The 13115-nt window shown below is 41.0% G+C and overlaps 1 protein-coding gene and 1 non-coding gene across 11 annotated transcripts in view; one reads left to right on the top strand and one right to left on the bottom strand.

Annotated features, from left to right (window-relative positions):
- Nucleotides 1–13115, top strand: part of CAMSAP2 (calmodulin regulated spectrin associated protein family member 2) — a 102741-nt gene that overhangs the window by 41843 nt on the left and 47783 nt on the right. The gene's annotated exons all lie outside the window — the stretch shown is intronic.
- Nucleotides 8178–8322, bottom strand: LOC115802237 (small nucleolar RNA SNORA62/SNORA6 family). Its single transcript, XR_004022657.1, has one exon. It is a non-coding gene; the product is annotated as a small nucleolar RNA SNORA62/SNORA6 family (small nucleolar RNA).

Here is a 13115-nt window from a genome sequence, read left to right as displayed (position 1 = left end):
ATCTGGCAGTGTCAGTCATTGAGCTTTGTTGTTCTTTGTCAAAATTGTTTTAGTTATCCTAGGTTCTTTGTATTTCCACATAAATTTTAGAGTCACTTGTCAATTTCTACAAAAAAGCTTAGATTTAGCTTAGATATCGATTGGAATTGTGTTGAATCTATACATCATTTTAGGAAGAATTGATATTTTAGCACTATTGACTCCTCCTGTGTGGACATACTGTCTTTTCCCAGTTTACTTAGGTCTTCTTTAATTTATTTCAACAGTGTTTGTAGTTTTTAGTATATGAGTTCTACACATATTTTGTGAAATTTTACTTTATTTCATATTTTTTATTTTGATTATAAATGGAATTTTAAAAAATTAATTTCCAATTGTTCATTGCTAATATGGAGGCATACAGTTGAATTTTGAACATTGATTTTTGTATGTTGCAACCTTGCATTTGTTCCTGGTAGGTTTTTTGTGGAGTAGTCAGAATTCCCTACATGCATGATCCTGTTGTTCATGAATAAACAGATTTACTTCTTCCTTTCCAGTATGTTTGCCTTCTTTTTCCTTCTCTCATTGAACTGCCTGAGATTTCCAGACAATGTTAAATAAAAGTGGTGAGACCAGACATCCTTGCCTTATTCCTGGTCTTAAGGAGAGTGTATTTGGTTCTCATTGTTAAGCATGATGTTATCTGTAGGAATTTTGAACGTCTGTAGGATGTTCTTTATCAAGTTTAGGAGGTTCTCTTCTATTCCTGGCTTGCTAAGAATTCTGTGTATGTGTGTGTTTTAAATCATGAATAGGTGCTGTATTTTGTCAACTGCTTTTTTTGCCTCTGTTGATATGATCATATGGCTTCCTCATTTATTCTGTTAACATGTGAATTACATTGATTGATTCTCAAATATTATACCAGTCTTGAATTCCTGGAGTTAAATTCATTTGGTCATGATGTATTATCTCTTTTATATATTGGTGGATTTCATTTGTTAATATTTACTCAAGGGTATTTGCAGCCATTTTTATGAAAGATATTCTTCTTCTAATTTCTTTGTCTGGTTTCAGAATCAGAGTAATACTGACCTTACATGTTGAGTTGCAAAATGTTCTTTCCTCTTCTGTTTTCTGAAAGACTTTGTCTAAGATCGGCATTGTTTCTTCCTTAAATGTTTGATAGAATTCACCAGTGAACCATCAGGGCTTGATGTTTTCTTTGCGGGAAAGTTTTAAAATTACAGCTTCATTAAAAAAAATAGGTTTAGGTGGGTGGTGAATGCTATAAATGCTGTAAATTATATTTACAGCTATAACTTTTTTTTTGTTTCTTATGTCAGTTTTGGTTATCTTGTGTCTTTTCAAGGACTTTGTTTATTTCATCTAAATTTGTCAAATTTACTAGCACTAGGTTGTTCATAATATTCCCTTATTATCCTTTTAATATCTGTAGAACCTGTGGTGATGCCCCCTTTTTCTTTTCTGATATTATTAATTTGTGTAGAGGTTTATCAAGTCTATTAATCTTTTCCAAGAACTAGCTTTCATTTCATTATTTTCTTTTTGCTGTTTTACTGTTTCATTAATCTCTGCTCTTAGTTTTATTATTTCCTTTCTTCTCCTTATTTTGATTTAATTTGCTCCTCTTTTTCTAGCTTTTTAAGGATGGAATCATAGGTAATTGATTTTAAAGTATTCTTTTCTGTTATAAACACTGAAAGCCATAAGTTGCCCTCTAAGCTCTGCTTTAGCTGCAACCTGCAAATTTTGACATGGAGTCAGAAACCAATGAATGTTGTTCGTTACCGTTCAGTTCAAAATATTTTCTGAATTCCCTGGTGATTTCTTCTTTGCCTCATAGAAATTCAGATGATTTAATTTCCAAGTACCTAGATGTTTTCCAGATACCTTTTTTTTATTATTGATTTCTAATTTACATCTGTTGTGGTTAGAGAACATATTTTGTATGATTTCAGTCCTTTTAAATACGTTGAGACTGTTTCATGCCTCAGCATTTGAATCTGTCTTGGTGAGTGTTTATGTGTGCTTGAAAAGAACTGTTCTTTGGTATCGCGTTCTGTAAACATCAGGTCGTTTTGCCTGATGCTTTTCAAGTCTTCCATACCCCCTCTGATTTTCTGTTCAGTTATTCTACTGATTCTTGAAAAAGAAGTATTAAAAACTTCAACTAATTGTGGATTTCTCTGTTTCTCTTTTTAATTCTGTTTTTCTTCATATATTAATATTTTGGCTTCTTTCAAGATTTCCCCTTTTTTCAGAAGTTTGACTATGAGATGCCTATGTGCATTTTTCTTTATATATATTCTGCAAAGGGCTCACTTAAATTTTTGGTTCTATGGGTTGAAATCTTTCATTAATAATGGAAAAATCTTGGGGTTTTTTGGGTTGTATGACCAGTTTATCTATTTATCTGTTTATCATAAACTATATAAAACATAGAACTTACCATTTTAGAGAGTACAGTCCAGTGGCATTAAGTACAGTGTTGTGCAGTCATCGCCATCACTTAGCTCCAGAACTTTCCACCGCACACCTGAAAGCCTATGCCCATCAACAGTTACTCCCGAACCTCCCCACCCCATTGCCACAGCCCACAGCAACCATTAGTCTCCTTTCTGTCTCTGTGGATTTGTTCATTCTGGACATTTTATATAAAAGGACTCATACGATATGTGGCCTCCTTTTGATTGGCTCCTTTACTTTGCATAATACTTTCAAGGTTCTTCTATGCACGTAGCCATACTTCATTCCTTTTTATTGCCAACAAGCATTCTGTTGTAGGGGTAGAACACATTCTGTTTATCCATTCATAAATTGATGGACATTTAGGTTGTTTCTACTTTTTGGTTACTATGAACAATGCTGCTATGAATATTCATTTGCAAGTTTTTGTTGGAATACCTGTTTTCAGTTCTCTAGGGTGTGTCATGAGAGGACTGGTTCTCCCAGTCAGCGTTACACTGTGTGTTTCTTGCATGCTCATTCGTCGGCAGGCACATCTCTGTTGATCACCTAATGTGTGTTAATACGGAGCTACACCATCGGAACACGTAGAGTCCAGCAGGAGGGACAGACAGGGAAGAGGCAACTGCTTCATGGTACCTGCTGCTGCTATAGGTGCTGGGGAACCTCCCAGAGACGCGCCTAAGCCTAATCTAGTCAGAGGTGGGGAGTAGTGATCAGGGAAACCTTTCTGGGTGATGCCATGTTTAGTCCAAGACCTAAAGAAATGAGTAGAAATTAGCTTAGATTTTTTTCTCATGAGTTAAAAATAGTCAACTGAAGATTATATACAAAAGCACAAGAACTAAGATGTGCATTTTATCCACTGCCCAACAAGTCCTTGTGAAATCCTTAAGGCTTGGCATTTTTCTGTATGTGTGTACAGGTGCACACGTGCGTGTGCTCGTCCGTTTCGGGCTGAGCACGCTTGGTAGGAAGTGGATAACCCTGTGTGTACAGGTATCTCTGAGCCCACCGCCTCCTGTCGCCGCTTGGAGAGCCTGACATGCCACTGAGAGCTGGAGCGGTCTGTTACATTTCTAGACTTTTTCCTGTGCTGTCCATCGAAGACGTGTTCTGGGGCAGCTACCACCTATAGTTATTATTTCCTTAAACACCTTCACAGACATTTACCTTTCGTATAAGCTGGTTAGGTTAAGAATTCAGTTAATACTGACCAAAAATAAACTGCTTCTTACTTTAACTGTGCCATTACAGCCTTCTTTTTAAGAGTGCAAACTTTAGTTAGAGCTTTAAACGTTCATAAGAAAGGTAAGTTAAACTGGGAAAGTTCAACCACCTATGATGTTGACTAATTTAGTACCTCAGTGTAATCTATTTAGCAGGCCCCTAAAAGTGTAAGTGAGATAGTTTCTGTTGGATGTTCAATGTGTAGCTCAAGCTGATGTGTTTACATTTATAAAAGTGTTAACAGTCATAATCTCAAGTAATCAGTGTCTTAAGAGCTTTACTGGGACTCAGCAATAAAAAGGAACAACCGATTGATAAATATAGCAGCTTGTATGAATCTCCATAGAATACGCTGAGTAAAAAATGCCAATCCCCAAAGTTTCATAGTGTGTGATAGCATCCGTGTAACGTTCTTGAAAGGACAAAATTGTGAAAACAGAGAACAGATTAGTGTTGCCAGGGTCCGAGGAGAGGGAGGGGCAGGAGGGAAGTAGATGTGGCTGTAAGAGGCCAACAGGAGGGACCCTTGGGATGGACAGGTTCTGCAGTTTAATTGTGTCAGTGCAGTCTCCTGGGTGTGACATTACGCTGTGCTTTTACAAGATGTTACCGTTGGGGGAAACCAAGTAAAGGGTACGTGGCGTCTCTGTGTTAACTTCTGACAATTGCATGTGAACCTGTAATTATTTCAAAATAAAAAGCTTGATTTAAAAAAAGTTTATGAAGGATGGACGTTTAAGATTGAAAGGAAATGCTACAGTTTGGAGCAGAAATGGTTTGTGCCCTTTGGCAAACGCGTCTCTGCTGACGAGGCAGAGTGGTGGTGCTGGAGCCCTTTGTCGCTAGAGCAGGACAGGCTCGGGTGGCAGCAAATAGCTGTCTGCCTTTGGACTGGTTCTGAAGCTCTCTGCGGTCCAGTTTCTTGTCTGTGTAAGGAACGACACTGTTGTGAGTTGTGTGTGAAGGTTGTCTACCTTCCACAGTTGTGAGGGTGAATTAGAGTAGGCCGGGGAAGCGTCTAATGTAGTACTTGACCTGTGATAAGAGGTCAGTAAATTTTAGCAATTGTGATCGGTTTCTGTTGCCCTGTTTCTCTTCCTAGGTCTTTTGTAAACTGAATATTAGTATGTGAATTAATTCAAAATAATATATTTACATATGTATTGTTATAAAAATCGTTACTTAATGTGTGGTAAAGCAAAATAGTAACTAAAAGAAGTAAAATTTATTTTCACTTTAGATCCTAAAATTTCTTAGGAGTGGCACTGTTTCTAGAAGGGGTGCTGCAGAGAAGCCTGCCTCATCTGGATGGCACTGATGCCAGGACAGTTTTCCGACCGCTTTGCTCTGTGTACTGACGAATCGTTTAGGGGGCTTATATGTAACCTCTGTTGAAGGCCTTTTATTCTTTAAGCCTTTTTCTTGATTTTACATATATTTTCTTTTTGGCTTGTTGAAAACTCCTCAGTTTCTGTATCTAATTGTAGCAACAGGACTGGCAAGTATCGCTTAATTAGAACTTCATTAAGGCCGTACATTCTCCTGTACCCATCTAATGACTTGTTTAATGGACAGATACACATTTGGAATGCATTCCTTGTGTGGTATGGTTTGGGGAGAAAGCCACCAACAATTACCTAGGAATTAAGAAGGTAAACAGAAACAGCTTATTCTGTGCATGTATCAGCAGCTCCTGTTTTAGCTAGACAGCATTTAAAGCTTGCTCTGTAAACGTAATTTTGTGGGATAAGAATATCAATACAAGATTCAGAGTAAAATCTTTTTCTTTTTTTGGCGGTACGCGGGCCTCTCACTGTTGCGGCCCCTCCCGTTGCGGAGCACAAGCTCCGGATGCGCAGGCTCAGCGGCCATGGCTCACGGGCCCAGCCGCTCCGCGGCATGTGGGATCTTCCCGGACCGGGGCACGAACCCGTGTCCCCTGCATCGGCAGGCGGACTCTCAACCACTGCGCCACCAGGGAAGCCCGAGTAAAATCTTTTGACATGAATGCTATGACATGAATAGGTGATATGTTATACTCTTGATTAAATCTTACCATGTCCCATTACTGGTGATTCTAAGTTTGACCACTTTTCCCTTTGTAACCGGGGGCATTATGTGGAGTGATACTTTGACATTTGTTGCATATTGTGTTTCCCAGTGATACACCACCTAGCGGTTTTAGCATCTCTGGGCGATCTGTGACTGAATGAATTACTGCAGTGGTGGTTGGAATATGGTGATTTAAAAATTCTCTCATTCCTTTTATATTTCTTACCTGGCATTGTTCTGTGGAGAAAAGCTTTCTCATCCACCTTTCCCCTTTAGTGATTATCACTGTGGACTCATGGATTCATCTTGGTTTTGATTACTTGTGTTATGATTCATTCTTGTTTTTAATCTTTTTTGTATTCACGTGGGCCCATATTTGGCCAATGGGACCCCCCACTAGGCTGACTCCTGTATCCTTTTAACAGCTCCCCAGCAGTCTTTGAATACTTTTTTCTTTCTGACCCAACTAGCTATTCCAGGCTCACTTTGTGCTTTTCCTGTCTCTGACTTGGAATCAGCCATTCTCTAAAGAGCCTTGGGTTTATTTTAATGTGGAGATGTTATTTAGAAACCAAGATCTGGGCACAGGTATATTTATTGTGTTACTGCTTCTAGGCTAGGAGAGATGTACACGTAGGATAATGAGCTCTTAGGGCAACCTCCAATCCAAAACTGACGCCACAGCCTTCTCTCCTGTTTCATTCTTCAGAGGGGCATCTGCCCAGGGCCCTTTCCCGAGGGCAGCCCCGGCCGAGTGCAGTCTTGGCTGGGGACAGCTGCACTGCTTCCCGGGTCCACCTCTGCTGGCTGGGGTCCACCTCTGCTGGCTGAGATCCACGTCCATCTGTGTCATCATGTCATCATCCACCAGCCAGCCTCTAATTAGAAAGCACGCAGCATGTCCACACTTGCTTCTGTGCACTTTTCCCTGCGCACTGGGGCAGCTTCCAGCCCGGTGGAAGCCGGGCTCTCCAGGTTACCTCCTGGTCACAAAGGTGCAGATCTTGCGAGTGGTCTACCCCAGCCCTGTTCTTGATGTAAACCGTGTTGTTGTTAGGGCACGAAATGCCCGTACTATTGTTGTCAGCCCACTTTGCAGTTGAGGGTAGTGAAGCATAAAGAAATGGAGGGCTTTGCCCAGGGTTACGTAGGAGGTGTAGAGTCAAGGCTGAACGCAGGCACTCTGCTTGCTCATCACCTGTGCTCCTGGACCATAGGTTCACGTAGAGAAGCAGTGAAAGAGGAGACCCTGGAAGGGTGGTGGGCCCCGGGAAGCCCCTGACGGCGTTGGGTTGTGGAGTGATGTCATTGTCAGTCCGTCGTGCTGAGGGCCTTTGGGGGCAGGATTCCTGTTAGGATGCTATTCTGGGGCCCCTCTGACGTTTGGGGCCAGGAAATTTGTGATTTTTGATGATGAGCCAGATTCAGAACCACTGCTGTGAACCATTTCCTGTGTTTACCGTATTTATTTGCTACTAATGTGCAGTCCCTGTCTGCGTCCGCCCGGTGCAGCCTCAGGTAAACATCCTTAACTTGCCAGTTGAGGTTAAATATAGTCCAGAGGAAGTGATGGAGCTGCTCAGGAGACATCATTTCTTTCATTGGTCTGGGACTTGCAATTTGATAGACGTTTGGGCTGCACTGTTTCTTGCATGTATTCCTTTTGTAATAAAGCTTGATGGCAGTTTGGTTCAACATTATCTTGGAAACAGTTCTCCATTGGGTGTGTGATGATCAGATTCACCAAATGCAAATGACAGAATGTAAGCCAGATGCTCGTGCCGCCCTTATGGACACAGATTAAAGAGAACTCTCGACTGCTTTATTGTGTGTCCTACGGTATGTTTTCAATTTAGGCAGAGTTAAATGGCAGCTAAATAAGTATCACTGTGCTTATAGTTCCATGCTGGTAATCGTACTTTTTAACTTTCTCTCTTTACCCCATTCACATGGCTAACCAGATGCGTCCAAATAAAATCGATGTATCATTTTGTGTGGTGACAAGCAAATGTCATTCATGTTAAGAGTTTGAATCTCACGGACATCACCTCCCTTGCCAAGGCGCCCAGTTCCACCGTTCCGTCTGGTGTAGCAGAACGACGCTGGCCCGCTTTGGTCCTGACTGTGTTTACTACAGGTTGAATACAGCATCATTATGACTGGAACAGCCATGCCTGGATCCTCCTGTAGGTTACAGCTAAACTCTTTGCTGTCTCAGTGATAGTCTGCCTCTGTTTTTTTTTTTTTTTTTTTTTGGCCGCCTCTCATGGCACGTGGGATCTCAGTTCCCCGACCAGGGATCGAAGCCATGCTCCCTGCAGTGGAAGCGTGGAGTCTTAACCACTGGACCGCCAGGGAAGTCCTGCCTTTGTTTTTAAGGCCAGTGCTTTTTGCTCCTTGGACCAGCCTACTTTTTTTTTTACATTTGTAGCAAGTATTACTATCGAACCCCACTCATTGGGCCAAAGACCCTTGTGATGTTAGCAAAAAACTTGCCCCTCATGTAGCATACTACCTACACTTGTGAGTCCAGCCTACTTTTGATAGCCTGAATTTTTGATACGCTAAGATTTTCTTATCATATAAGGGGACCGACATTATGATTGGAAATAAATTGTTTTTCTGGAAAATTTCTATTCTCATACCAACTATAGAAATCTATCGCTAAGATTCTAGCTACTAAAATAACAGTATCTAAGAAAGATCGTAAATAATAATCTTTTAAAGTAAACTATATATACCTTTTATCCAGATTAGTTGGAGCCTTAAGAAAGCGAACATTAAAAAAAAAAAAAAGAAAGTGAACATAAATATCTGTGGGAGGAAAATAGAATTAACTTAGCATATTTATTTATTTTACTTTTTGTCATCAATTCATATATAGATGTTTCCTGCTTAACGTTATGTAGACAACAAACTTATGGTAGTAAGCAAATGTTAATTTATTTTTTAATAATATCTAAAATACTTCACTGTCCAGAAAAATAAGTGTCCCTTCACCCTGAAGTCCTTCTGAAGATACTTTGCAAACACATGGATATAGCTAACTGCCTGACTTAGACCTAAACGGTCATTTTTGAGGTGTTTACACTGGAAGAGGGTCGGCAGAGCATCATAAATCAATCTAATCTTTTGGGGGGGCTAACGACTTGAGGTATAATCGGCACACCAGACAGTTCATGCATTCTAAGTGTACAGTGCAATGGTTTTGGTATATTCAGAGTTGTGTAAGCACTGCCACAATCCATTTTAGAAAACAACATTGTTTTCCAGGCTCACACATGTTGTGGCCTATGTCAGGCTTTGTTCCGTTTTATTGCCGAATTATATTCCATTCAGAATATCACGGCTGTATCATTTTTGCTTATCCTGTCATCAGTTGATGGACGTTTGGCTTGTTTCCACCTTTTTGGCTCTTACAAATAATGCTACTCTGAATATTTGTGTACAGATTTTGTGTGGACACGTTTTTTGTTTCTCTTGGATATAATGAACGTAAAAGCAGAGCTGCTGGGGCAGACTCTTTGAGAAAGTGCCAGACTCTTGCACAGTGGCTGCACTATTTAACATTCCCGCCAGCGGGGCACAAGGGCTCCCATTTCTCCACATCCTTGCCAGTGGTTGTTATTATCTGACTTTTTAAATTATAGCCTTCCTGGTGGGAAGTGGTATCTCAGTAGGGCTTTAAGTGCTGTTTTCCTTGTATCTCCATGTAAATGAAGGGTAAATGAAAATTTTGGTGAACTTGTTTATATAAATAAATGATGTGTAAAATATTATTTTCTGAATCGGAATTAACTTTGACAAACTATAGCGTGATGTGTATATGCTGTTGTGTGCCATTTTAGCAGAATAATTCCAATTCTTCCTGTTCGTGTCCGTCTGTTAAGTCTGTTCCCTCCCGTGTCCCTCTAGGAGGGCTTGGACACGGTTGGTGCACTGGCCACTGCGCCACAGGCCTGAGTTCAGTTTAGGAAATATTTTCCTAGTCCTACGTCGGATAAAAGAATAAAAAAGCCATGAAATAGTAGAACTTGGATGTTATTCATCTGTGAGGCTCATTAATAGCCTTCTTACCTACAACACTTCGATGCTCTTCTTTATTTAATAGCCTTAACCTTCATTTCTGATACCTAAATGTAAATCATTTTTGTCTAGACTCCACTGGTCGGAGATAACAAAGTGTAACCTGTAACCCAGATCTAGAAGCTAGTAGAGGCCTCAGTGAGTTCCCGGGCCTCCTTGTCCTTGCCTTTTTCACTAAAATGCAGGGAACTTTCCTGCTTTCCTTCCCCACTAGCCTTTCTGCTGCTGCTCCTGGGTGGCGGGCTCTGCACTGCCTCCGCGGCGCCCAGCGCTGGGGTCTGCAGGCTGCTGCTGGGCCCTGTGAGCTCCGCGCCTCCTGGCTCTGTAACCTCGGACGGGTGGCTCCGTTCTCTCATCTGTAAAACATATATACAATGGAATATTACTCAGCCATAAAAAGAAACGAAATTGAGCTATTTGTAATGAGGTGGATAGACCTAGAGTCTGTCATACAGAGTGAAGTAAGTCAGAAAGAAAAAGACAAATACCGTATGCTAACGCATATATATGGAATTTAAGGGGAAAAAAAAATGTCATGAAGAACCTAGGGGTAAGACAGGAATAAAGACGCAGACCTACTGGAGAACGGACTTGAGGATATGGGGAGGGGGAAGGGTGAGCTTTGACAGGGTGAGAGAGAGTCATGGACATATACACACTAACAAACGTAGTAAGGTAGATAGCTAGGGGGAAGCAGCCGCAAGGCACAGGGATATTAGCTCGGTGCTTTGTGACAGCCTGGAGGGGTGGGATAGGGAGAGTGGGAGGGAGGGAGACGCAAGAGGGAAGACATATGGGAACATATGTATATGTATAACTGATTCACTTTGTTATAAAGCAGAAACTAACACACAATTGTAAAGCAATTATACCCCAATAAAGGTGTTTAAAAAAAAAAAAAAAAACAGGTTTAATAAGAGTGCATCTCACAGCGCTGTGTTATCAAGTGAGTTGACACAAATGCGGGAAACATTGCCTGGAGCATAACACTCAGCGCTAGCTGCCGTTATTGTTATTCTGACCTTAATGCTTTGGGTAAACAATTAAATGCGTGTATTTTATTTAGAGACATAAATCGTTCCAAATGGATTGATTGTAGCCTACAGCTTAGTTTTCACTGTCGATGCTTTCTAGATTCATTATGTATATAGTTTCTGTTATATATAATTTCTAAATTTACTTCTACCTCATAAAGTTAAGGGGTAAAAAAAAATCATAATAAAATTTGAAGGTTCTCAGTTTAAAAGTGGGTGAACATCTTATGGAAATATCTGTAAACACGGTAGTGGAATTTGTTTAAGTCTGTTTTTAAATTTAGGAAGTGAAGTAATCAGTGAGATGAGCTTTGTTCTGAAAATGTATTACTAATTATACTTAGTGTTTACTATCCTCTAAGTTTTGAAGTAAACTATAGATTTTATATGTATTTTTTGCATATTATAACACGGTCATTTCTAAGTAAGTTTTATTTTTATTTATTCCTTTTCCCTTCCTGTTTTATATATATATATATATTATATGTATATTCAAGGTGTATACGTACATACACTTGTGTCTGCCCATTTATATGTGTGTATTTATTTTGAGCGTTGTTATAGCATGGCGTTGTTTCTTCTACTCAGCATTGTATTGTGCACATTTTCCCCTGTTGTCAAAGAGCTTAGGATGGCATAAATTGCTAATTCTGCTTGTAACATTGCTTCCTTTCTTGTTATATACAATTCTGTAACGGTCAGTTTCATTCCTGCAGCTCCGTTTTCTCTCTTAAATTGTACCTGTAGAATAAATTGCCAAGGGAAAAGAGTCTTAGTGAAGAGGAGGTGGATGGTCTTACAGCTCCTGAGATGTTTTCCCACATTTTTGTTCAAAAGAGTTATGCTTTGTAATGCTGTAAATACTGATTACTCAGACTTTGCCCTCAAAACCTTGTGCTGGGAACAAAGATGAGAAAGACGGGACCCCGCTCCCTAGGGCTCGAGTGAATAGAGAGAGGACACAGAAATCACCTGAGTGGAAGGGCGCGCTGCGGTTGATCCCGTGTCCACTCTGAGTCTGAAGAAGGAATTGGGGTCTCTCTCTGGACAGTAGCCGCCTGAACAAGAGGGAGAATGTGAAAACATGACTTGAGGTGCAAATAATGATGCTGAGTTTTCTTTCTTGCATATGATGGCTGTTTACCATTTCCAGAACGTATTTCTTGCCTAACTATTGGTACGTGACTTAGCTTCTGCCAACCGCACGACACAATAGGAGGAGCGCATGGGTTTGGACAAACTATTTAATTTCTGGAGCTTCAGCTTCCTCACATTAAAAACATAAACGATGCTTCCTTCAGAGCTTTAAGGGTTGTAACAAATGTATATTATCTCCAGCCTCACTTCCGCAAAGATTGGAACTGGAAGAGCTAGTATGTTAATAAAGCCCTCAGCACAGCACCTGGAGTCACCGTTGGTTTTCTGATTGCCGTAATCAGGCATTCCGCTTCAGACAGAGCACCTGCCTTCCTGTAAACACCGCTAAGTTTTCAGTACGCTGGTCCATCACGTCCAAGTCAGAACCCACTTCCTCAGCCTCCAGAGTCAAGCTAGCTCTTCGCCCTTTACAGTGAGCAGTAGGCCAGCTCCTTTCCTTCCTTTAGCCCGTGCTCGCTGTCAGGTACCGTGTGAGGTGTAGGGAGTGCGAAGATGCTCAGACAGTGCCCTTGCCCTTGGGGTCTCGCTGTCTCACCAGGGAGATGGTGCCTGTCCTGCAGCCAGACAGTCTATGGTCCTCAGCCAGCTTCTCGTTAGCCTCATCCGGGGAGCTTCTTACAGATGCTGTTTTCCGTGCCCTGCTTCAGATAATGAAGTCAGAATTCAGTGCACATGGCACTAAACCTGTTGTCAACTCACACAGCGTGGTATTTCAGTTACATCGCAATAAAACTCAAAGAAGAAAAGAATTTCATGCAAGTATAAATAGTATACCCACTCTGTAGGAAGAATGATCCATCTTGATTGGAAAGGGGGTCGGAAAGAGGGTGACAGTCAGACCAACAACAGGACTTAGTCTGCAGTGTGAGGCGGCGACAGCAGGGAGGGCATGGGAGCTTGAAGCCTGGCGACAGGTTTGGGGAGCAGCAAACACTCTTCTGAGGCTGTTCTAAATGGAATGTAGATTGGGGGAAGGAAATGCGGGTTGTAAAACTGGATGGATAGGGAGGGGCCTTAGACTTTATTATGTAGAAGATGAGGTAGACTTTAGGGGAGCATGATATGATGACGTCTCTGATATGA

The sequence above is a fragment of the Delphinapterus leucas genome, chromosome 1, assembly GCF_059928025.1.
Source record: "Delphinapterus leucas isolate spDelLeu-1000000601 "Yukka" chromosome 1, BTC_Dleu_Yukka2, whole genome shotgun sequence".
Classification (NCBI taxonomy): Eukaryota; Metazoa; Chordata; class Mammalia; order Artiodactyla; family Monodontidae; genus Delphinapterus; species Delphinapterus leucas.
The sequence above is the reverse complement of the archived record's forward strand: the minus strand, read 5'-3'. Positions and strand labels throughout refer to the sequence as shown.